The 25,902-nt window shown below is 55.1% G+C and overlaps 1 protein-coding gene across 4 annotated transcripts in view; it reads right to left on the reverse strand.

The window, feature by feature from the left end:
• PAK4 (p21 (RAC1) activated kinase 4) overlaps nucleotides 1-25,902 on the reverse strand; it is a 46,198-nt gene that overhangs the window by 10,659 nt on the left and 9,637 nt on the right. The window contains exons 1-3 of one of the 4 annotated variants that reach the window (XM_024768790.1): nucleotides 10,707-10,893; nucleotides 6,763-6,936; nucleotides 1,148-1,221 (exon numbers count right to left, since the gene is read on the reverse strand). The gene's annotated coding sequence lies outside the window, so the exon portion shown is untranslated. Of the gene's footprint in view, nucleotides 1-1,147; nucleotides 1,222-6,762; nucleotides 6,937-10,706; nucleotides 10,894-25,902 lie in introns of those variants that run through there. The other 3 variants (XM_024768789.1, XM_024768791.1, XM_024768788.1) reach the window with 3 other exon arrangements.

The raw sequence follows: 25,902 nt of genomic DNA on the forward strand, positions 1-25,902 counted from the left end.
CTCCTGTGGCTCCACCTCACTCAGGGGAGAAGCTCAGTCTTCCCGTGGCCTGCCCTACACGACCTGCCCCATCACTTCTCTGCTCCCATCTCTCCCTCTCACTCACACTGGCTTCCAAACCTCAGGGACTTGCACTGGCTGTTCCCTCTGTGGGGAATGCTCTTCCCCAGTATCCACACACATGGTCCCCTCCCTCCTTTCCTTCACAGTCGTTGGTGACTCCTTTCCTGAACACCCCAAGAAAAAGAGTCCCCATTCCCCACTGTCCTTCCATCACATTTCATAGCATGTTTAACTTCTGGAAATTCTGCTGCTCAGTCTTGTGTTTACTAGTTCAGTGTTTAAAACCCCCATCACTAGACTTTCAGTGCCCCAGGCCAGGTCTCACCTGCCCAGTTTCCTGGCATCCCACTCCCTTGTCTCGGCCACGTCCAGCACACAGTATGTGCTCAGTGACTGGTTCCTAAAGGCCAGCTGACACTATCCCTGCTTTTCCAGCCTGCACTCTGGGCTGGAAGCACCACATACCTTTGGTTATTTGTTCAACAAATGGTTACCAAGCCCCTGTCCTATGCGTGACCCCTAGGCAGCCTTACTGCTATACGCCCACTTTACAGATGAGGAGACTGAGGCTCGGAGGAGGGAAGTTCCTCACCAAGATCACAGAGCAGGGAAAGAGCCACTTCATAAGAGATACTAACAGACCAAACAGTCCCTGTCTTTAGGGCCTGTGGTCTCCAGTCCTGTACTCAGAACAGTACCAGCACAGAGTAAATGCTCAATGAGAGCTGATTTAAAAACCAAAGGGGCCGAAGAGGACATGTGTGATGGTGGTGTCCCATAGGGGGACCAGAGAAATGATGGGTAGGGGAGCCAGATGGCCAGAGTGCAAATCTCTCTCTGTCGCCTACTACGTGTGACCTTGGGCAAGTGACCTAACCTGTCTGTGCGCTGGATCAGCCCCCACAGGGCTGCCGGGAGGATTAGTGAGTTAATACGGGCAGAGCTGGGTGCAGGGCTGGGACACGGAGGGGGGGCCCCGTCGGCATTTGCTCTTCTGACGAGTAGGACGACTCCTAGCCGTGTCTGGGGAAGGGGGCCCAGGTGTTGCCCCCCAACCTGCACATGGGCCCTGAGTCCCACAGACCTGGTTTGATGCTGGCTGTGCTAGAAGTGCCCTTGGGCACGAGGCGTCTCCTCTTGGGGCTTCGGGTTACTCATCTGTAAAGTGGGAAGAAAACGCCATTTGTCCATTATTCGTTCGTTCATTCATTTGGCAATAACGCACTCCTTTGTGTCCAGCCTTGCGCTGGTTGGTGCTAGGGATACCGCGGTGACTGAGACAGCCTCTGACAGCCCAGAGTGGTCGGCGCTGGGGTCACAGAGTGCCAGACCCAGCCTGGAGGGATGGCAGGCTGGGGATAAGGGAGGTTTCCCAGAAGAGGGCCCGTGTGAACGAATACCCAAAGAACTAGGGGAAATGCACTGGGTGGGGATTTCTGTCTGGTTCATGGCTGGCTCCCCAGAGCCTGGCACAGTGCCCAGCACAGGGTCGGCCCCAAGCTCAGTAAGTCTCGTGACCTAGCAAGGATGCTTGCATGTGGCTGGGATGCGGCCCCTGCAGCCCCTGGTTCCACTCCCGGCTCCTTTCGCGGAGCAGCTCTGTGAGGTAAGGACGAAGAGGCCGCCATCCCCAGGCCAGAGGTAGGGCCATCAGTGGGCAGTGATCCAGGGGAACCGGTTTGGCAGCAGGAGCCGCCCAGTGGGAGGCGGGTGGGGACCCAGCAGCCAACCTGCCTCAACTGGCCTGGGCCTCCCGGCCAGCAGCAGGTGACCAGAGCCAGGGGTCCCCCAGGGGTCCAGTTTCCCTGCCTGCTCTGGGGTGGAACAGGCCTGGCCAGGGTGAGGGGCCCTCTGCCCCAGCCCGTTCTCTACCCTGCAAGCCAGGAGCCCCGTCAGCAGCGGTCCCGCATTCCAGCCCCCAGAACGCTGCCTATCCCGCCCGCCCAGGCCTCCATTCCTGGCCCACCTGTCAGAGGCCCTGACCTACCCTGTCCTCTCTCCAGGCTTCTCTGCCCTCGACTCTCTCCCAGTTCCAGCTCCTAGCCTCATCCCTACACGCTGACCTTCCCCCACCTTCCCCACTCCACTCCATCCCTCCAGATGTGTACACCATGTCCCACCACCTCCTCACTGCCTTCCCAGATTTGCTCCCGTTTGGCCCTGGACCCAGCCTCACTCCTCACCTTGGCCTCTCTCACTCTGCCTGCCCATCCTCTGCCCCCCAGCCCAGGACCTTCGGGCCCCAAGTCAGCTCCAAGCCCTCTGCACGAATAGGGTTAGCCACAGGACCCCTCACTAAACCCAGGAGAGGGAGGGGCTCAGGATCCAGATGGGGTGGGCAGGAGGCAGCCTGGAAGACAGGGCAGCCAACCCAGAAGCCCTGCCGTAAACCCCCAAGCCACCTCTGCACACTGCTCCCAGCCCCGCCCCCAGCTGCCTGTGTGACCTGCAGGGGAAGGGGACAGAGGGGCACACCTCCGGATATTTGCCCGGGGCCAGCCCTTCCCTCTGGGCGCTGCGTGGAGGGCAGGACAAACAGAGGAACCAACCGTGTTTATAGTGATCAGGCGGGAGCCCCACCCTGGGGCAGCTCCAAGCACTGCCGGCTCCCCCGACCAGAAACCCCCCTTCCCACCAAGTCCCCAAGCTCCTGACTTTATGGGGGCCACGGAAGGGAGAGGAGCTGCTACATATAAAGGGGCCTGTGCCAGCAGCAGAGGAGGCGGGCAAAGAGTAGGCGCTGGGGTTCCCAGGCAAGCCCAGAATTTAGGGGTCAGACAGCCCAGGGCCAAGAGCCCAGCCCTCTGCCTGTGAAGTGTGGGCGAGCCGACCCGCCGTGGGAGCTCACTGCGTGGCCCTGGGCTAGCAGCTCAGCTGCTCTGTGCCTCAGTCCCCTCTTCTGTTAAAAGAGGACCATGACAGTACCTGCTTCCTGGAGTTCTTATAAGGAGTCACAGAGGACCCAGGCACTGATGGCCCGGCCCCAAGGCCAAGCGCACACAGCAAGGAGCGCGCGGTAAATGTTGGTCACTATCACAGCAGCAGCCAACACTTAGGGAGCACCTACCGTGCCGGCCCCTCTCCTAAGCACTTGTCCCGGAGTCCCTCATTTAATCTGCACGCCCGACCCCAGACAAAGGGGCTGTTTTGGGCTTTGTGTTACAGACAAGGAAGACAAGGCACAGAGAGGGCACCCCACTTGCCCAGGTCACACAGCTTGGTAAGCAGAGTGGACACAAGACTCCAACCCTGTCTAACGCAGAGCCCGGGCCCCGCCAGTTCTCAGAATTACGGCAGGTGCGTCCTTGGAGACTCGTGTGTGCCCGGGTCTGCTTGGTGTTCTGTGTCTAATCGCATTCCATCCTCACCGCTAACCTGTGAGACAGACACGCTCATCATCCCCAGTTCACGGGTGGGGAGACTGAGGCTCAGAGAGGGAAAATCCTTTATCCAGGGCACCTAGAATTTGAACCCAGGCAGTCGGGGACCGAAGTCCAGGCTCTTACCCACCTGTCCTGCGGTGGTGCTTCTGTTTTTGTCATTACCATCATGGTCCTGGCCTCCAACCCTTCCTCCCTCCTTCTCCACCCTCTCTATCCACACCCAGACCTTGCTCTTCCTCTCCTGTCCTGACCCCACCTGGGGGTGAGGGTCCCCAGCTCCTCCAACCTGCCCAGGCCCCCAGCGGTAGTGTGGGAGGCAGCACAAAGTGGGGCTCCAACCACCGCCACCCCCCACCCAGGAATAAGGAATTATTCACCCTTTCCAAGGGCCTTTGGCCTGTTGGTCTGCAGCAGAAAAGCTGTCCAAGAACCAGTCCCCACCACCAAATGTGGTTTACCGAGGCTCAGCCCCAGTACTCACACCCCTACTACCACCACCATCACCACCACCACGGGGGGCCCATGACCCTGCACAGATGCCAATGCCGAGCTCACCGACTCCCCGGCACTTAGGTGGAGTGGCTATTTCACTCCCATTTTGCAGATGTGGAAACTGAGGCTCACAAAGGTGAACTCTCTCGCTAAGGTCACCAAGCAGAGGTGGGCCTGGAAGACAGTCTGATCCACTACAGAGTCAACATCCTTAAACCCCTCCCCGTGGCCCACGAGGTCCTGAGAGATCTGCCCATCAGCTCTCCTCCCACACGGCCCCTTGCTCACTCTGCCCCAGCCACTCTGGCCTCTTCACTGTTCTTCAAACGTCAGACATGCCCCCACCTCAGGGCCTTTGCACTGGCAGCTTACAAGCCCCCCCACCCCACCCCGTGCTGGAACTCTCTTCTCAGTGATCTCCATATGGCTCCCTCCCTCCTTCCCTCCACCCACATCTGCACACAAATGTCCCTGTTCCTGTCCTACCACCCTCTATGCCCCTTTCCTTGCTTTATTTTTCCTCATTGCGTTCACCATATACTGTGTGTGTATGTGTTTGCGTGTGTGAGCTTCTTTAGTGTCTGCTTCTTCCACCAGAATGTCAGCTCCACCAGGGCAGAGCCTGTCCTCTGTCTTGCTCCCCACTGTACCCCAATGCCTACAACACTGCGTGGCAGGCACTCAAGGAACACGGTGAACGAACACATTCGCCTGTACCCGCTATGCTACACCCCTGCTCAGACACCTCAGACTCTGCCCAGGCAGTACCTGTGAAACTCTGGCAGAGAAACCCCTGGAACTCAGAGGCAGACGGTGAAGCAGTGACCCCAGCGACACGGAACAAAGGAGGACAGGGTGCAGCCTGCAGCCACCAGCCGGGGCATAGATGCCTCTGAAGCCCAGTGCTTGATCCCTCAAATGCAGGCACATTTCCATCCTACTCTAAAATGTTTATTTCAATTAAAAAAAAAAGTCTTTTGAATTATTTCACACGCGGGACGGGCAGTTTCCGACCTGTCCTAGCAAAAGCTTCACATTTTCCAGTCACCCCCTATGCTCACGTGTTCTACCATCAGACCTTTCATGAGACAAAAATGGCACCACTCTCCCCACCAAGGAAATCAGCGCACGTCGAAGAGCCAGATCTGCTAGTGTGATAACACGGTCAAGGGAGTGCGTGTGCACTTATGTGTGTGCGTGCGCGTGTAGAGAGCTCCTTCCCTCCTGCCCTCCACCTGCTCCAGCAGCCCTGAATAAAGCTGCTCCCCCATCACCCTGGCAGTGGAGGGAGCTGACTCAGCCAGGGCCCCAGGGCGCAGGGGCAGAGCAGAGGATGCGGCAGGGGCCACGGCTACCCCTTCCTAGTCACCAAAATGAAACTAAAGCAGGAAGGGGGCGATGAGGAAGGGCTCACTGGTCCCAGCCTGCGCTCAGCGCTTCCACCGCTGGTTCCCACCCACCCTTCTGCCATGATCTCCACCCACCAGCTCCAGAAGCCCCCTCCCTGCCTCAGTTTACCGCCTACCTCCCTGGGCGGTGCTCTGATGATGGAGGGGGAGTCTTAGCGTGGCAGGCTCTCGCTGCCCCCCGAAACCCCACACCGTTCCTCCTTCACACCTTTGCTCAGCTCTTGCTGCCCACCTGCATTTCCCCCCCCAACCCCGCATTCTCCTCCTGCCCTGAGCCTAGTTCCACCAAGGAACCCTCTGGCACCTTGTCCCCAGACCCTGCCTCACGCTTTGGGACTGACACGTGCTCAAGCCCCCTCCTTGGCAAACACCTACTCTACCCACAAATGAGCCGTCACACTCAGCCCCCCACCCCTCTATCCAATCATCAATGTCTACCGAGGATTGATCTCTGCCAGGCCCGGGGCAGGGGCGCCAGGAGCGTCAGGTATATCCCTGCCCTTGCAGAGCTCACATCCTAGGGGAAAGGAGACAGTCAATAAATGAGATAAATCAGAAAAATAGCTAGTAAGTCAGGTGGTAAGTGCTGAGAAAAATACAGCAGGGATCAGGTGGGAATTTTCAGTGAAGTGGTCAGGGAGGGCCTTGCTGAGGAGGTGACGCTTGAGCAGGGACCCGAGTGGAGAGAGGAGAGGGAGCCCCGTGGGTAGCTGGAGGAGGAGCACCCAGGCAGTGGGAACGGCCAGTGCAAATGTCCTGAGGCAGGAACATGCTTGATGTGGCGAAAGAGCAGAGAGGAGGCCGAGTGGCTGGGGCCGGGTGAGTGAGGTGAGAGAGAAGGGCAGACTGTGTAGGCACTTGTGGGCCGTGGGTAGGACTCTGGCTTTTTAAAAATTTTTTTATGTGGACCATTTTTAAAGTCTTTATTGAATTTGTTACAATATTCCTTCTGTTTTTTTTTTTTTTTAATTAAATTTATTTATTTATTTTTGGCTGTGTTGGGTCTTCGTTTCTGTGCGAGGGCTTTCTCTAGTTGCGGCAAGCGGGGGCCACCCTTCATCGCGGTGCGCGGGCCTCTCACTACTGCGGCCCCTCTTGTTACGGAGCACAGGCTCCAGACGCCCAGGCCCAGTAGTTGTGGCTCACGGGCCAAGTCGCTCCGCGGCATGTGGGATCCTCCCAGACCAGGGCTCGAACCCGTGTCCCCTGCATTAGCAGGCAGATTCTCAACCACTGCGCCACCAGGGAAGCCCTATTCCTTCTGTTTTACGTTTTGGTTTTTTGGCTGTGAGCCATGTGAGATCTTAGCTCCCCGACCAGGGATCGACCAGGGATCAAACCCACACCCTCTGCATTGGAAGGCAAAGTCTTAACCACTGGATCACCATGGAAATCCCCAGGACTCTGGCTTTTACCTGAGTGAGACGGAGCAACAGGAAGGTTCTGAGCAGGGGAGGGATGTGGCCAGACTCAGGTGTTCACAGGCTCCCGGTGGCTGTGTGTGGGGGCAGGGCAGGAGCAGGGACACCTGGGAGGAGGAGGATGTGACAGTCCAGCAGGAGAAGAGGGTGGACGGGACCACGTGGAGCCTGTGGAGGCGGAAGGAATAGGCAGGTTCTGGGCACCCTGTAGAGGTTGAGACGTCAGGGTTGCTGAGGACTGACACCACCTTTTGCAACAGCTGGAGCGTGAGCTCCACGGGGGCAGGGGCTTGGTCTGGTTTTGCCCGTCGCCGCATCCCCCAGAGCCTGGCATCCTGGCATCCAGTCCATTCTCTCCCAGCCCTAACATGTTATACGGTTATGATTGTGTCTGCTGTCTCCCTGCTAAGTCAGTGGCTCGGCGTAGGCAGGAGCAATGCTCTGGTTGGTTACAGGCTGGATCCCAGGTCTCCCCTCAGTGGCTGCTGCGTGGATGGAGGGGACACACGTGTTTCAGCACTGACTCTGGCCTATGCCTGCACCAGGCATGCAGACCAGGCCACAGTGAACCCTCCCAGTGGTTCTTGGGTGTGTGGGTGGAGAGTCCTCTTCCCTCCTGTTTCCCAAACTAGGAAACTGAGGCCCAGAGAGGGGAAGTCACTGCCCAGGGCTGCCCAGCACCAGGGCACAAAAGCGTCGACTCTGACCCACGGAGAAGGCCTGTCACTGCCCCCTTAAGCCTCCTGCTTCCCAGCAGCCCTGGCTCCAGCCAAAGCTTCTACTCCAGACAAAGGACCTCAGAGGGTTTACGGGACAGGAACATGAACAGAGACAACTCTACTTCCGATGACCAAAGAAAGGCTGCTGTGGTTAGCAGGGAATCTGAAGAAATGTTAAACAAAACTCTGCAGGGCTTCCCACCTGGAAAAAACTCCCCACTGTGACTTAGCAAGGCCCTGCCCAGTTGGGCCCTGCCACCAAGGGACCCCATCTCCTCCCTGAACTTCACCCCAGCCACGCTGGCCTCCTCCTTTTCAGTCTTGGACACATCAAGCTTGTTCCAGCCTCAGGGCCTTTGCACCCACTGTTCCCTCTGCCCAGAGCTGCATGGCTCCCCTTTCTTGATCTTCAGGTCTCAGTGCAAAGAAAACCTCCTCTGGGAGGCCTTCCCTGACCCCCTGACAAAATTTGCACCCCTGCTTTATACTTCTCCGTGGCATTTATTATCATCTGGCATTATATACCTGTTGACTGTTGGTCCCCCCCTCCTTCCCCGCCCCCCAGCAGAGTATGGGCTCCCCAGGAACAGGGGCCTTTGTCTGTCTCATTCTTGTCGTACCCCTGGCAGCTAGAGCAGGGCCTGGCACACAGCAGGTACCTGGTAAATATCTGTGCAACGAATGAGTGATGCCATTGCCAAAGTGATGAGGCTGGACCCTGAGGAGGCGCAGGGAAGGGTGGTGGGGCAGAGGGCGGCCAGGAGTCCCCAAGGCCTGTCCACACTGCCTGGAAATCTGACCTTGATGCCTGTGAAGGAACTGAGCCTCTTTAGAGACTGAATCCAGCTACTTAGTGAATAACCTGGTGTGTGTTCCAAACACAAGGAGCGCCCGGCTGTGAGCCCACTTCCCCAGGCCCTCCCCACCACAAGGCCTAGGCTGGGAACTGGAGGAAGTGGTGGTACATTTTGGCCAGAAGCAAGGAGAACATCATACAGGGGGTGTGCCGCCAGAGATCTGCGCTCCCCACGATGGGTGAAAGCCCATAAAAAGACACAGATCGAGGGCCACCCGAGCCTTGGGGGGCAGGGCCTGGAGTCGGCCACGTGGGAAGGGACGAGCAGCCTGCTCTCCGTGTTCTGACCACGTAAGCGCCATCCTCCCCTCGGCAGGCCTCTGCACTGAGCGCCGGACAAGGACTCGGAAGGCAGCCGATGAGTAAGAGCGGACGGCCCAGGCTCGTGCCCGCTCCGCCACTGCCAAGCTGTGTGCCCGTGAGCAAGTGACTCTGGGCCTCCGTGTCCTCACCTGCAAACGGGGGGTAACGATGGTCCCTATCTCCTGGGAGCGTTTGGACGAGCGAACCAGATGACCCATGCAAAGCGCTCAGAACAGCGCCTGCCGCCGAGTGGGCCCTCACTGCTACAGCCTAGCTGCTGTTATCATTACTGGCACTGCTGCTGTTGTTGCTGCTGAACGAATAAAGGAAGGAACAAAGCACAGAGGATGCTGAGCATGGTTTCCCAGAGCAAATGCGCCAGTCTGACTATCTCTGTTTAAGACTGTCCTTCTCCAGGGCTGGGATGCGGGAGCATAATGGGCCCCCATTATGCTCTGATGACCCCTGCCCTCCCAAAGGACAGGGCCTGGGGCCCTCTCAGCCACCCTGTGTCCCCGGCCCTGCCCAGCACAGGGCGAGGCACAGCTCAGAGAGTGTGGCTGAATGCAGAGATGGTGCTTCCTTTACCCCGAGGTGCTCTAAGCCCCCAGGGAGGCCAGGCGGCTCCTGTGGCAGCCCCAGGCTCGGGGGCCCCCTCCCCGCCTGGCCAGGCTCAATAGAGCACAGACACAAAGGGCACTGCTGGTGTCCCTCACCCCCCAGAGATGCCCAGGGTGGGGATGGATGCCACAACAAACCTGAGAGTGTGGGCGAGCCCCCAGGGACTGGGGAAATCAGATTCGACTTCATTCATTCCTCCCCTGAGGTGGGGCAGGAAGGAGGGAGGGGGCAACAGGTAGAAAAGAGGCTCCAGTGGCCTCCCAGGCCCCTCCAACCTAAGTCCTTCCCCGCCATACACACACACACACACACACACACACACACGCACCCAAGACACAGAAGCAAATGAAGTCGCTCCACAGTGCACAGCTATCCCCCCCCCCCATACACACACACACACACACACACACACACACACACACACACACGCACCCAAGACACAGAAGCAAATGAAGTCGCTCCACAGTGCACAGCTGTCCTCAGAGACTGACACAGACATGCAACACAGACGTCCAGCCACACAACCACAGAAACATGAGAACACACACACTGGTTGCACGGAAAAGTCCCCAAGCAGCCCGAGACGGAGCAGCCGCTTGCCCCACACTACCCGGGTACCCTGCTGGTGGCTGTACAGGGGCCTGGGCGCAGGAGGGAACATCCCACCCCGAGCCTCAGCAAGTGGGCCGGAGGCAACTGTGAGGTGTCAATGGGAGAAGGTGGGGAAAGCAGTCTTAAGAGGGGCCTGGCTCAGAGGAAGTTCTCAGAACGAAAGGGCCGCGACACTGGGGACCCACGGCTGGGACCCCAAGAAGTCAAGGACCTGGGAGCCCCGCCACAAACAACGTAAAGACCCGTTCACCCCTGAGATGGAGGGACTCTGGAGAGACCCAGAGACACATACAAGGATCCTGGGGGAGCCAAATAACATAACGATACGGACTTTAGCCACCACCTAGAGACACAGCAACATGCTTACACACACATAATCCCACAAATGCTCCGCTATGGCTGGACTCACTAGGAAGGCAGAGCCCAAGACCCTCCACACACCTAGGAGCGCTCCTGAGACAGAGTTAAACCATGAGATCTGCACACAGACCCAGGCATGCCCACAGCCAGCTCCAGGGTCACCAGTGGCCCAGGGAGGCACAACCCCTTGGAAACACCTCCATGCAGACCAGACCCCAGGAATGCGCTCCCACAGAGATGCTCAGGGGGACCCGTGCCAAGGTGTGAGCTAAGCCCCAGCAGATAGACACCTGCCACCGCCCACACGGGCACACACATGGCCACCCCGCCCCTGGCCCCAAGACAGGTGTGGCCCCTGGCGCACGTGCTTACGCTGGCTCAGGTGGCCGTGTGTCCGGACTGCCCTCCCGCACACCCAGGCAGCCCTCCCCCTCCTCCACTCCTCCCCAAGGCCTGGGCCAGCTCACCTCCACCATCCTCTTCCCTCTGTCCTGGGCCACCTGCAGTGGGGCAGGCCGGCAGACAGAGGCTTCCAGCTGAAAGATCAGGGAGCTGGGATCAAGGGGTTCCCCTGCCCACGGAGGTGAGCTGGCTGGGCTCTGCGCCCTGGCCTCCCTGGCAGCGGCTGGCGACGCGGCCCTGCCCTGGCAGGAGTTGAGCTTGGCTGTGGCTCCAGCCCATGGGAGGGGGAGGGGAAGGGTGGAGGGTGAAGGGAGGGCCGGAGGGAGGCGGGGCTGAGCCTGGAAAGCCTGAGCCATGGGGCCCACAACTGTCCCAGCGGAGGGAGGGGCTGGGCAGGGACACAGGAACAGGGGACCCAACCACAGCCCCTGCTTCGGCAGGGTCAGTCTCCCACCACACACGCACACCCCCATCTCACTCCCTATGCCAGGCCAGGTGCCAGGGGCCAGGGAAACAGTGGCTCAGCTTGGGGCTGGGTGCCCGAGAGTGGCTGGCGGGGCAGCCAGGTGTGAAACACTGGCTGGGGCTGTGGTGCAGGACACAGAGACGGGGGATGAGTGGCCTCTTTGACGGGAGGGTGGCTGGAGATCCGGGGCTTGCTGTGTCCCCCTCTCCCTGCACACCCAGGCTGCGATGCCAGCAAGAGCCCCAGAGGGTGCAACGAAGGGGGCCCCTGCTGCTCTGCCCCACTCACCTATCGGGATGAACCCGAGACTTGCGGCCTCACCAGGGGAGATCACGGTAAACAGCCGCCACCCCCATGCCACGGAAATACCTAGGCGTGAGAGTGGGGCTGGATGGCGGGAATGTGGAGAGGGAAAGGTGGGGACGGCTGGGGCTCCTGTGTCGCTATGCTGGCTGTCTTGCCAGGATGTAAGTAACCTTTCTGAAAATAAGTGGCCCAACTTTCCAGAGAACTTCCTCTGGGCCAGGTCCTGCTCTCAGCATCGACACACATTAAGTCATTTTAGCTCACCACTGCCCTAAATGGGCAGGTACTTTATCAGGCCCATTTTACAACAGAGGAACCTGAAGCCTGGAGAGGCTGAGTGACGTGCTCAAGTGGGCCGTCTGTCCCAGAATCCCTATCGCAGAACAGGAGAAAAGGACGCTCAGAGAAAGGGAATCTAGAAGGGGTAGTGCAGGCCCACCCCACCTCTGCCTCACACCTTCTCCCCGCTTCAGATCTCACTTTCTCTGAGAAGCCTTCCTTGGTCCGGGGCACAGCTCCTGGCACGAAATCTGTTTCTTTCTGTCTCCCCTGTGGGGGGCAGGGGCGGGGGCTGCCCAGTTCATCCCTTTACTGCGGCCCCTCCTGCAGGAAGCCTTCCCTGACACCCCGGGCTCCATCCCTGCGCTGACCCTCAGGCTGTCACCGTCCCTGACCTGTGTCCCCCATTGGTTCACACATCTGCCCCACTCCTGGCACATACCAGGCAAGCCTGTGGAGGCCCTGGCAATTCAGCAGTGAACAAACCCGACAAAACTCCCTGCCCTGGGGGTGGACAGAAGAGTAGGACTGCTCCCTGACTTGGGTGGGGGGTGGGTGGTCACGTGAGCAGCAGCAATGATCAGATTCAAGCAGGGTCCTGGGCCCTGGGCGGGTACTTGGCTGACGGGGAGCCCAGGGAGAACAGTGAGTGAGCAGGTGGACCGGGCGGCAGGTGGACAGAGGTGCCTGGGTCCTTCCCACTCCCCTGCTCCGGCACCCTACCACGGCTTCTGCCCCAGACCGACTCCTCCAGGACTTTACCACGGGGACCAGGAGGACTGACTGGCTCCAAGGGCCTGGAAATCCCATCTACCCCCTTCTGTCTGCCACCTGCTCACTAAGCCAGGGGCTCCCAGCCAGGCCTGGGGCCACGGCAGGGCAGGTCTGGCCCCTCCCGCTCCCCCCCATGCCCCAGATCCCAGGCCACCCCCTCCCCCATCAGGGTGGAGCACCTGTCAGGCAGCTACCCAGAGAAGAGCCAAATGGGGCGGGCTCCCCAAACCGGACCGGCTGGTTTGGGCTCTGGTGAGGGAGGCGGTCAGGACTGGGCAGTTCTGACCAGCCAGGGAAACTAGGTCCCAAGGGAAGGGACCGGGGAGGGCGGAGGAAGGAGGGAGCACCCCTCCTCCAGGAGGAAGTCTCACTGGAAACAAGGGATCCTCCTGGGACAGGCCTCAGGGGCAAGGAGAGGTTGGTTCAAGAGCCTCTGACACCGGAACAGATCTTCATTACCAAACTTTATAAACACACCCCAAGCCAGAGACTAAACCAATGAACCCCCATAAAATCCATCATTCGGATTCTCAACTATTAACATTCTGCCACATTTAGGCTTCATCTATCCCCTCCCTTTCCTTTCCTTCTCTCCGTCTCAGTCTCTGTCCCTTTATAATATGGAACATAGTTCAAAAGCCAATGGCACCAAAGGGAAAACAGGGACAGAACGATGCCCTCCTGCCCTGCCCCACCCCAGCTCAGCCCTGGAGCCACCTCTACTGGAGTTTCTTTGTTTTCTTTCTGAGAGAGCCTATGCACATGTGTGTGTGCACGCACGCGCACACAGAGACGCTTACGCACTTTTAAAACAGCCAGAAATGGCAGCGCACCACACGTACGATGCTTTTGCCGACAGCATTCCTCGGCCCCTCTGCGCCGTTGGCACCAGGAGGAATTTGGCAGGATCCAGTCGAGGTGAAGACACACTGGGGACCTGGCAAGTGCTCTCCCACGTCTACACCCAGGGACACACATGAGAAGGTTCACACAGCACAGTCTGAATCGGCGAGGACTAGGTACTGGAAACAACACAAATGCTCGTCTACAGGAGATGGATGATGAACTGTGATCTACTAGCTCTGTGGAATAGTACACAACAGTGAGAATGAATGACCCACAGCTACATTGGATGGACATCAAAAACAATATTAAACAGAAGAAGCAAAGCAAAAACCGATACATCCTAGGACTTTGTTCAGAAATAGTTTAAAACCAGACAAAATGAAATATGCTCTTTAGGGAAGCATACAGAGGAGAGCAAAACCAAAGAGAAAAGCAAGGCAGCGACTGCCTCAAAAATCAGGGGAGAAGCTGCCTCCGGGGGGCAAGAGGGCTTGGGACGGGCTTCTGGGGGGCTGGAACCATCTGTGTCTTCAAATGGAGGTGGGGGTTACGTGGGTTTTCCCTTTAAAGTAACTGGTCATACTATACATTTATGCCTTAGGTAGGCTAATAATTTAAAATTAGGATTTTAAATAAAAAATATATATATGTCTAGTGATCTTTCCATGCTTCCATCTCTGCAAAGCACAGCCTTGTTGCTTTAGCAGCTGTGTGGAAGGGCCACGATGTCTTGAGCCAGTCCCCATGGGGCCAGGTCAGTGGTTTCCAGGCATTTGCTCTTACAAACGGTGCAGCAATGATAACCATGTGCAGATGTCATTTCACAGGTGTGCCAGCATGTCTGTGGGCCAAATGCCTACAAGTGGGATTGCCGGGCAAAGCTCAGCACTGCCAAGTTGCCCATTCTCAGCCCCTCCCTCGGCCTCATGCCCAGGGTGTTCTCAAACTCTCCCATCTTCCTCAGTCAGACAGGTGAAGTCTGGCCCCTCTCGGCCTAGTTTTCATTTGCGTTTTTGTACTTAGTAATTGTGCATCCTTTCATATTTATAAAAGCACCACAATTCCTTTTCTGCTAAGTGTCTCTTCAAAGCCTTTGCCTCCTGCATGCTGCGCGGCGTGGCCAAAAAAAAAAAAGTTTTATTTTGGAACTTTCTGGGTCCGTGCTTCCAGTGCAGGGGGCGCGCGCGGGTCTGATCCCTGGTTGGGGAGATCGCACATGCCATGTGGTATGGCCGAAAAAAAAAAAAAAGGCTTCGCCTGTTTTTCTGCAAGGGTCAGGGAGACCTCTGTAAACCCACCCCAGCTATCCCCACGTCTCCAGCCTCATCTCCCCACCACCACCCCCAACCATGGGCTCCTTCCCACATTCATGGAGTTTGTCAATAGAAATCCAATGTGCATGCACCAAGTCCAGTCCCAGCTGGTGTGACGGTGCAGCATGGCCCCTGCCCGCTGGGGCCTGCAGTCCAGCATCGCCTGATGAAGTGTGAAATTCCAGCAGAGACGGGTGGCTGGAGGGCTGAGAGTGTGGGGGAGCCAGGCTGGAGCAGGGCAGGAGCCAGGCCTCCAGGGAGGCGGGGGAGCAGAGGCAGGCGCTGAGGACGGGCTGGTATTTGGGAGATGTAACTCTGGCTGCCTTGTCTGTGGAGGATGGGATCAAGGGGGCCTGAGAGGGTGTGCGGACAAGTGATGAGATGGAAGCAGTGTTCCAGGAGACTGATGAAAGCAGCCAGTATGGCTGGACACGGAGAGAGGAGCACAGACCAGAGCTATGTCTGCCCCCAAAAAAGCAACGCTTGTTGATGAGTCAGATACGGGGGGCTGAGGGCAAGGCAGGTGTCAAGGGTGACTTTCAAAGTAGGTAAGTCCTGGTGCCATCTTCTACAAAAGGGAGTGCGAGAGGGGCTCCAAAAATGCCAGGCCCAGGCCCTAGAAGAACTCAATTGTGGAAAAGGTGAACAAAATGGGAAGACTCACTTTCCCCAGTAGTTTGTTTCCCCGATAGTTTAAGACCAGCTGTACAGACACAGTAATCAAGACAGTGGGGATAAACACAGAGCCCGGTGAACGGAATGGAGAACCCAGAGACAGACCCTTACAAATACACCCAACTGGTTTTTTTTTTTTTTTTTTTTTTTTTTTTTTTTGGTACAACCACTGCGCTACCAGGGAAGCCCCCAACTGGTTTTTAAAACATTGATTTTTTTTCACTGTGGTAAAATATACATAATATTTATCTTTTAACCATTTGTAAAGTGTACACTTCAGTGGCATCAGATACATTCACAATGTTGTGGAACACCTTCAAGGCCTATGCCTCAAACTTCTTCATTATCCCCAAAAAAGATCCTGTACCCATTAAACAATAGCTCCCCACTCCCTCCTTCCCCCCAGCCTCAGGTAACCTCTATTCTACTTTCCTTCTCTATGAATCTGCCTACGCTAGGTGGAATACGTAAGTGGAATCTCACAATATTTCTATGTCTGGCTTATTGCACTAAGCATGTTTCCAAGGTCCACCCACCCTGTAGCATAAATTAAAACTTCATTCCTTTTTATGGCTGAATAATATTCCCTTGTGTGTATGCACCAAATTTTGTTTATTCATTCATCTGTTGATAGACACTTGGATCGTTTCCACTTTTTAGGTATTGTTAATAATGCATCTATGAACATTAAAGTATACAAATATCTGTTCAAGTCTCTGCTTTCAGTTCTTTTGGATGTGTACCTAGCGGTCGAATTGCTGGGTCATATGGTAGTTCTGTATTTAACCTTTTGAGAAACCACCAAACTGTTTCCCACGGCAGCCGCACCATTTTACATCCCCACCAGCAATCCATAAGGGCTCCAATTTCTCTGCATCCTCACCGATACATGTTATTTTCCTTTCTTCTCTTGATAATAGCCATCCTGGTAGGCGTGAAGTGGTATCTCACTGTGGTAACTGATTTTTGACAAAAAGCATAAGCAATTCAACGGAGGAAAGACAGCATTTTCAACAAATGGTACAGGAACAGTCAGACATCCCTATGCTGGAAAACGAACCTTCATCTAAACCTCACACTTGCACAAACCTACATTCATAATGGATCACAGGCTCAAATATAAAATGTGAAACTATAAAACTTTTAGAAAACAAACAAATCGTCAGGATCTAGGGCTAAGCACAGAGTTCTCAGACTTGATACCAAAAGCATGACCTGTAAAAGGAAAAATTAATAAAGCAGACCTCATCAAAATTAAAAACTTCTGCTCTGCAAAAGTCCATGTGAAGAGGATAAAAAGCCACAGATTGGGAGAAAATATCTGCAAGCCACATATCTGACAAGTGATTAATATCTAGAAGTGATAAAGAACTCTCAATACTCAACAGTAAAAAAAACCCCAAAGAATCCAATTAGAAAATGGGCAGGAGACATGAGACATTTCACCAAAGGGGATACACAGATGGCAGATAAGCTCATGAAAGGATGTTCAACATCATTAGCCATCAGAGAAATGCAAATGAAAGCCACAATGAGTCATCATTACATGCCTATTAGAACAGCCAAAATAAAAAATAGTGATAACACCAAATGCTGGTGAGGACACAGAAAAACTGATCACTCATATACTGCTGGTGGGAATGCAGCGTGGAACAGTCATTCTGGAAAACAGCCTGGCAGTTTCTTTAAACATGCATCTACCTTACTTTCCAGCAGTTGCACTTACGGGTATTTGTCCCAGAAAACCGAAAATTTACATTCACACAGAAACCTGTATGAGACTGTTTATAGCAGCTTTGTTTCTAATAGCCCCAAACTGGAAACAACCCAGATGTCCCTCAATGGGTGAATGGTTCAATAAACTATGGCACATCCACTGCTGAGCAAGAAAAAGGAATGAACTATTGACACAGGCAACAACCTGGATGAATCTCCAGAGAGCTACGCTGAGTGAAAAAAAGCCAGCACCAAAAGGTGACGTACAGTATGATCCCATTTACATAACGTTGAAATGACAGAATAATAAGAATGGGGAACAGATAGATGAGTGGTTGCCAGGAGTCAGGGACAGGCCAGGGAGGGGATGTGGCTATAAAAAGGCATCAGGGGGGATCCTTGTGATGGAATGTTCTATATCTTGACGGTATCTGTGTCAATATCCTGGTTGTGGTCTTGTACTAACCATAATTTTGCAAGATGTTATTATTGGGGGAACTGGGTAAAGGGTACAGGGGCTCTCTCTGTGTTATTTCTTACATGTCCAAGTTAATCTACAACGATCTCACAATAAAAAGCTTAATTAAAAATATTAATAATTTAAAAAAATATTAATAATTTACTGAAAATGCCAGACCCTTTCCCACCTTAGAAGATGCTATTCATTCTCCTTGGAACGCACAGCTTTCCATACACTAACTCCTACTCCTTTTACAGCCCTCAGCACAGATGTCTCCTCCTCCAGGAAGCCTTCCCTGATTTCCTAGGGTGGAGCCAGGGCTTGCTTCAAGTTCTCGGGGCCTCCTCCACCAAAGCCATGACCCTCGGGCCTGTGCTTTCCTCAGGGTCACTCTGGGCTGTCACTGCTTAGTGCTGTGTCTGTCTCCCATCACTGGACATGAGGGCAGGGCCTCGGGCAGACAGGTCACCATCCTGTCCCAGGCATCAGCCAGCCAGGGCTGGACTCAGAGGAGGCACACAGTGAAAGCGTGAGGGACGATAATGACAATAATACTCTCAGCTAACACTTGTTAAGAGGTTTCTATGTGCTAGCTCTCTTTTGAGTGCTTTACATGGATAAAATAACCTTTATAACAATCTCATTTTACAAATGGGGAAAGTGAGGCCGAGGGGGGCTGGAGGGGAGCCACGAGCCCAAGGTCACCCAGCTAGTAGGTGGCGGAGCTGGGTAGCAAACCCAGGCCTTCAGATCCAGAGCCTTTGATAGTCATCTCCACCCCACAGGGCTTCTCCATGAAAGGCTGGATGAGACCGGCTAACAGGGGAAGCAGAGGGGCAGAGGAGGCAGGGGAAGAGAAGAGACCCTCCCTGCACCCAGCCCCCAATCCATTCCCACGTGGCGGGGGGTGTCTCACCCTTCTCCAGGGAAGGCCCCTCCGTGGAAGTGACAGATCTGGGATGGTACCAGAACCCCCTTCACACCTTACAGGTGTCAGGGAAGGCCCCTTACAGGTCATGGGCCTACAGCTGAATCCCAATTGTCAACCTGGGAAGCTGGCAGTGCCCTCTCCGGACAGGGACTACCCACCTTCATTTGAGGCAGAGGTGTCACACCCAGCTGGAGCAGGGGGTGGCAAGCCGAGAGGCGCCCCAGAGCGCCCTCCTGCGGCTCCACCGGGGCAGGGATGCTTTCATCTGGCTATGGGGAGAGGCTTCCATCTGACCCGTGCTGGGGAGCATGGGACCTCACTTACCCACCCTATTGAGAGCAAGCTGCAGCTGAGTGCTGGCGGTCTGGAACCATTTACATACAGTGTTAAAACCCACAGAACAATATGGGATACTATTTATGGAAGCAACAAGGAAGCACAGTGAGTACCTGCGGGAGGGGACCCAGGGGACTTTAACCATGGCAAGCGTTTTTTCTCTCTTAGTTGGGCAACAGGCCCAAGGGAGTCCATCAGGTGATTCTCTGATCTCTTGAGGGCAACTGTAATCTTTCATGATTCACAAACGAATAGGCAACAATTAAAAGGAAGAAAAGAGGGCTGAATTTATTTGATAAACCTGGAAAGAGCACACGAAGGAGGGGGCTTCTAGGGTGCTGGCAACGCCTGTCTTCTTGATCTGGTGGTCGTTAGAAGGGCGTGTGCTTTATGATCATTCACTAGACTGAACAGGGAGGTCTCACGCAGTTTTCTGTACGCGTGTCATATTTTACACTCTAATGCAGGAAACACCAGCGGTAGCAATTCTGACAGCTGGAAGCTTCCTCCACACCTGCAGGTGTCCGCAGACAGTCTCTTTCGCTCTCTGTCCATCTCTCTCTCTCTCTCACACTCACACACTCCCAAGGCTGTAACTGCTGCCGCGATCAGAGCAGTAGCCCCCCTTGGCCCCTTGCAGCTCTTGGGCTGTCTCCTGCAAAGCAGACAAAGGCCTGGAAGCAGCTAGACTCAGCCTCAGCCCCAACACCCAGGTCTCTGCACATGCCCAGCACTCTGGTGTCCTGCGTGGATCACACTCCCCGTGGAGCCTTTCTGGCCACAGGGAAGTATCTATCCACGGCGTCCCTACCCTGGGGTGCCACAGCCGGTCACCCAGAGTGGGGACAGCCCTAGCTGCCTCACCTGTGCCCTGCGCTGGAGACAGAGGACACCAGCGAGGCCAGCTACAGAGCCTTACGTGCGTACACCACGCTAGTGCAAGACAAGGCAGTGAGCAGGGTGCTGTGAACGCCTCCATGCTGCAGACGAGGAAAGTGGGGCTCAGAGAGGGGAGGTGCTGGCCCAAGGTCACACAGCATGTGTTAGAGCCAGGACTGCATGGCAGGTGTGACCCAGGCCAGAGTCCACTCACTTAACCACGTTCTTATTCGGTCCCGCACTCAACAATTCTCTATTATGCACTCAGTATGTGCCAGGCACTGGGGATACAGCAGTGAGTAAGATAGTCCCTCCTTCCCAGAGATGACATCCTAGTGAGTGAGACGGAGTTAAGACAACACACAAGTAAACAAAAAAGTCCGTCACAAGTGGGAGAGGGGACAGTGGGGGGAGGGGTGTCTCTGAGGGGGCGGCATTTGGGCAAGAGCAGGGGAGTGAGGGAGCCACGTGCGGATCCAGGGAAGAGTTTTCAGGGTGGAAGGAACCACAACTGCAAAGGCCCGAGGACTGAAGCCTGCCTGGCACATTCCAGAATGCCGGAGGAGGCTGGCCAAGGAGGCTGGCGTGGCAGGAAGGGAGGAAGGGTGGAAGGGGAGAGTGGCCCGGCTGAGGTCAAAGAGAGTCTACACTAAACGTGCAGAAGAACTGCGGCTCCCGGCGCCCAGGCCTCTTGGCCACAGCCCTCCAAGGGAGGTGTGGTCCCCCTACCAGCATCATGTTACAGAGGAGGAAGCCCGTGGGGGATGGGAAAGCTTCCCAGGGTGGCCCTGCTGGCCAAGGGCAGAACTGGGGCAGGAGTCCCTAAAGCTTAACCGCCAGGCCAGGCTGAAGGATGGGGGTGGGGCTGGGGGCCAGGGACGGCTCTCAGCTGGGCGCCTCTGGTCCCAGCAAAGCAGGAGCCCAAAGCTGTGCACTTATGACACTGGTTCACTGGAAGCCAGGGGCTCACACACAGCCCTTTGCTCCCAGGCCCCGGCCATTCTGGAAGTCAGGCCTTTGGCTTCCTCCCGCTCCGCTCTGCTGTAGCTGGGTACCAGCCTTACTAGGAGTGACTTAAGAACTTTTTTTTCAATCCACTCACTTAAAAAAAAAACTTAATTAAATTTATTTAAAAATAGTCACTCAGACACAAATGTTGGCCGGATGTTCCCACAGAGCACCGCCTATGAAATAAGGGAACCTGAATCCAGCAGCGCCTCTAGGCCTAAGGCCCAATATACAGGAAGTACAGAGGACAGAGGAACATGTGAAATGACACCACAAAGATGCATCAGTGAGATCCAGAGTGTGGAAACTTCCAGAGGAGAGAGGACCAGGGTTGTTGACGGATCAATGACCCAATAAGCAAGCACAGGAAAGAGCCGCCTGGGGAAACCCTACAGACTACAGAAGCCTTAAGGGGCCTATCAACCGAACGCAAAGCAGACCCTGTCTGGATGCCAAGTCAAACAAACACATGAAAAAGGATGATAAGACAGCTGGGAAAATGTGAGGATATTAAGGAAGTACTGGTTCTTTTTCTCCTGTGACAATGGTATTGTGTGTGTGTGTATGTGTGTCTGTGTGTTTTAAGGATTCCTTATCTCTCATAGGCAAAAAAAATCTGAGATACTTATGGCTGAAGTCTATGATGTTTGAGAAGTGCTTGAAAAGAATCAGGGAGGTGGGGATGGGGTACAGATGAAAAAGCCTGGTGGTTACTGATAACTGCTGAAGCTGGGGACGGGGACGTGGGGAGGGCATCAGACCATTCTTCAGAGCATGTGTGGACACTTCCATTACACAAAGGTTTTAAATGTTTTGCAAAAGGAAATGTGACCTAGTCATAACAGTGAAGAATTATGGATCGCTCACCCCGTGAACCTTAATTACTAAATCCAAACACATATCCTGCCTCTAATAACTGTAACAGGAATCACGGCAACAGTAACCAGAATGACACAATGATGACAGCCCCGTGCTGAGTGTTACACACACGCTGACTCAATTCTCCCAGCTGCCCTGGGAGGCAACAAGAATCCTTCCCCTCTGGCTCCAAATGGGAACCGGTGCAGAGATACCCCCGGCTCAGGGCCCGGCCTCAGGTCACAGAGGAAGCTCTGTTGGGGGTGGGTGAGGCTGGCGGGGGAGCTGCATGCCCAGCCCTTGCTGGGATGGGGTCGGGGAGAGGAGGCCAGAGAGCCCTTGGTGAGTGGGGACACACAGGGGCACTGGACTCTTGGTCCCCCTCGTTCCCATCAAACAATAACGGCTCCTGCAATGCAATATTCACATATTAGCACAAACCTTTCCTGAAATTAAACCATGAGCCACCCCACGGGAGGCTGAAATGGTAACCAGCAACAGATGACAACACCAGATCTGGGGCCCACGGGATTTGTTAGGCTCTACCCCACTGGATGGTCCTCCCTGCAAGGTTGCAGAGCCAGCCCCAGTACCCCCGGCCCCTGACCATCAGTGGGATGGGTGCCCTGCCTCCCACCCTCTCCCACGCCAGGTGCCAGGAGGAGCAAGGGAGGCTGGAGTGTGTGTGGCGGGGGGAGCCTGTGGAAGGAGGGAAGCCCTCCTTCCTGTTCTTGTCCTGGGCCTGTAGAAACCATCTCCCCTCTGTGGCTTCAGCAGGATCCTGGCTCTAAACAGGGAAGCTAAGGAAGCCTCTTCAGGGGAGGAGGGAAGCAGAAATTGAGGGAAAGAGGGAGAGAGATAGGAGGCAGAGACACAGGTAGAGAAAGACAGGAGCGGGGCGGGGACAGAGAGATAGCTGCTCAGACAGAGGTCTGGAGGGCCCAGGGATGGGAAGACAGGACAGCGACAGAGGCTGCACCACCAGGCACGGACGCCTTCTTTGGGCCTCAGCTCTCTTGTCAGTAACATGGGAATAATAATCATATCTTCCTACAGTGTGCTTATGGAGGTGACATGACTTAATCACGCCATGTCAGAAACCCAGGAAAGTGCCCAAACCCAGGAAATCGCAAAAGCTAATATATGTTTCCTATCATTCTGTAAGCCAGTGGCTCTCATCTCGGTTCAGAATTGCACTAGAGTCACCCAGGGAGCTTGAAAAAACCTCACAAAACCCAATGCTCAGGCCTCACAGCCAGAGATTCGGATTCAAATGGTCTGACCTTGGACCCCCGCATGGATGCCTGCACCAGGTAACCCTAATGTGTGGCCAGAGGTGAGCACGGGATTAGGGGTGGGGGGCCTGGACACACAGTCCCAGGCCTGCGTCCTCGAGGGGTGGTGTAAAGTGAGACAGACTGATGGGGGTGTAGGCCTTAGGGGCTGAAAGGGAAAGGGCAGGGCAGGGTGAGTGCCCAGGAGGCCCCCCTCTCGGCCTGCCCACCCTCCCCCACCGTAGCCACTGGGAGTCTGGGGCCTGCTGAAGAATGCAAGGAATGAAGCCAGGCCTGGCACGGCCATCTCCAGGTCCCCGCCCCTTTCACAAACTCCCAAGAGCCCTTCCCTGGTCAGGTCACTGGCCAGATTGCCAACCACCGCCCCCGGGAAGGCCTCAGCAATCACTCAGTCCTCCGGGCCTGAAGCCCGCGCCCAGCCCTCTCCTCAGAGCGCCCATCCTGAACCCCTTCTCCTCTTGGGTCCTCCACAATCCCAATGCTGGACCACAGGGCGCAGCCCAGGAGTGAAGTGCTTCTCAGTGGTGGAGGGAGTGACACTGACAGCCAGCCTGGGGCTGGCAGAGTTTATCACCTGCTCTGGAGGCAGGAGTGGCCTGAGAAGGCTTCCCAGAGGTGGTGACCTTTAGGCCAGGACCCAAAGAATAAATGAGGTGAGAGCACTAAAAAAAGGCCAGCGAGGCTGAAGTGCAGCCGGCAAGGGAGGGGGGCAGGGCCTTGCCGACCAGAGGCGGGACTAGGTCCCCCACCACCCCAGCAGTGGGAACATAGAAGGATTTTAAGCAGGGCAGGGACCCACTCTGACCTCACCGGCATCTGCTGCCCTCCACCCTGTTCTCTCCCAGGGACGGAGAACCGCAGCTGGCTTCCTGGGGGTGCCGGGGTATCCCCAGATCCTGCCATGGCTACGGGGTAAGGGCTGGGCCCTGGCTCCTTCCCGCCACGCTGTAAGGAGACCCCAGCGCTGCTGCTTCCTGCATCCCTGAGCCTGTTTCCCGATAATTAAACCGTAAGCTGGTTAGTCAAGGAAAACCTTTAATTAGCCCTTGAAATCATTCAGGAAAATTACAACCTCCTCTCTGGCACCCTGCCTGCCCTCTGCCAGGGCCCAGGGGCGGTGCCAGGGAGAAAGCAGGGAATGGGGGAGGTGGGCTCCTGCCTCTGCTGTGAGAGCCTCACCCAGCAAAGCCAAGCCCAGTGAACAAGGCGCCTCGTGGGAGAGGAGGCCACAGGCTCCCCCTGCCACAACACAAAGTGCCTTGGAATAAATCCAGCAGGCGATGGGCAAGGCCCAGGCTGGAAAAGTGTGATACTTTGCTGAAAGACATCAGAGAAGACATAAATAAATGGAGAGACAGACCACGTTCATGGACTGGGAGACTCAATGTCACGTCTGTGTGTGTGGCAAGATGCTTGTCTCATCTCTAAATGGAATTATGAAAAGTCAAATAGCCGAGACACTCGGGAAGAAGGACATGTGGAAGGGCTTGCTCTCCACACCAGCGAGACTTACTATCAACTACAGAAATTAGGACAGTGGGGTACTGACACAGGACTAGGCAAACCAAGCATGAGAAAGGAAGAAAGTCCCCAGAAACAGGCCCACTTATACAGAGAGATAATTTATGACACAGGTGGCAGGGGAGAAACGCTGGTTTGTAATAAATGGTACATGGATGACTGGGGATCCAGGTGGACAATGTGAAACTGGGTGCCTATCTCACACCACACATACATACTCCAATTCTAGCACAAAGGAAAACTAAAATTCTGTGTTCTGAAAAGCAGAACTATAAAACTATAAAGGAAATGGGTGATAACTGACTGCATTAAAATTAAAGGCTTCTGTTCATCAAAAGACACAATAAATAAAGTGAATGGACTTCCCTGGTGGTCCAGTGGTTAAGAATCTGCCTTCCAATGCAGGGGACGTGGGTTCGATCCCTGGTCAGGGAACTAAGATCCCACACACTGCAGGACAACTAAGCCACAACTACTGAGCCCGTGGCCTCAACTAGAGAGCCCATGCGCCACAACTAGAGAGAAGCCTGAGTGCTGCAATGAAGAGCCCGTGTGCTGCAAGTAAGATCTGATGCAGCCAGATGAATAAATAAATAAATATGTTTTTAAAAAAGTGAAAAGACAGGCCATGGACTGAGAGAAGGCAGGAGTACCATCTAGGAAACACATGTTCTTGACCAGAATCTAGAATTTAACTCACAGAAATTCAAAACAAAAATGCAGACAGGGAATTCTCTGGCAGTCTAGTGGTTAAAAAAAAGTACAGACAGCCAGAGGAAAAAGAGGCAAGTGACCCGAATGGGCCATTCATAGGAGGGGCGCTCCAGATGTTTGAGGAGCATGTGAGAAGCTGCTCCAACACCCCGAGGAGATACCACCACATCAGGTTAGCACCAGCCGGTAGGATGGACCCAGTACTCACTACTGGTGCCACCCTCACTGCCCTCATCTCTGAAATGGGTTGAATCCTTCCAGGAAGGACTGAGTAGAAACAGCGTGGGAGTTGTGTGCGGGCACTGGGCCTGGCACGTGCAAACCCGCGATTAGTTCTCCTTATTAATCAGCCTCAGGAATAAGGACTCCCCAGGCCCAAGGTCTTTTCAGGCCTTCTCCTGCCTCTGACCTGGGAGGTCGGGGGTGTGGCTAGAAGGCTAAGAGCCCAAGAGATAGGCTCCATCTGGGGAGCAACTGGGTCTGTTTATCTACCACAGTGTCCCCGGAGGCCACAAAGGGCCAGGCGCTCCAGAGTATTTGTTGGAAAAAAGGGTAATAAACCAATCACATGCATATTTCTATGTCAGGCACTAGGATACGTATGTTAGGAGCAGAACTTTACACATGCCCCAGGACACGCAGAGGAACCTCAGTTCTAGAGGAAGAAATTGAGACATGAAGAGGCCCGAGTGGCTGCCAAGATTCGAATCCAGAGCAGTGGGAGAATGCCAGTCTTCCTTCGACTCCTGGAAGGCTCCTTGCGCTCTCCCGCCTGGAACTTCTGCACAGGCAGCTCCCTCAGCCTCGACAGTCACCCTCCTCCTCCCTGAGTTCATCCTTCAAGTAGCAATTCCTCCTTAGGAAAGCCTGCCCTGTAATTTTCA

Source organism: Neophocaena asiaeorientalis, unplaced genomic scaffold (assembly GCF_003031525.2).
Source record: "Neophocaena asiaeorientalis asiaeorientalis breed wild unplaced genomic scaffold, Neophocaena_asiaeorientalis_V1.1 scaffold629, whole genome shotgun sequence".
NCBI classification, from domain to species: Eukaryota; Metazoa; Chordata; class Mammalia; order Artiodactyla; family Phocoenidae; genus Neophocaena; species Neophocaena asiaeorientalis.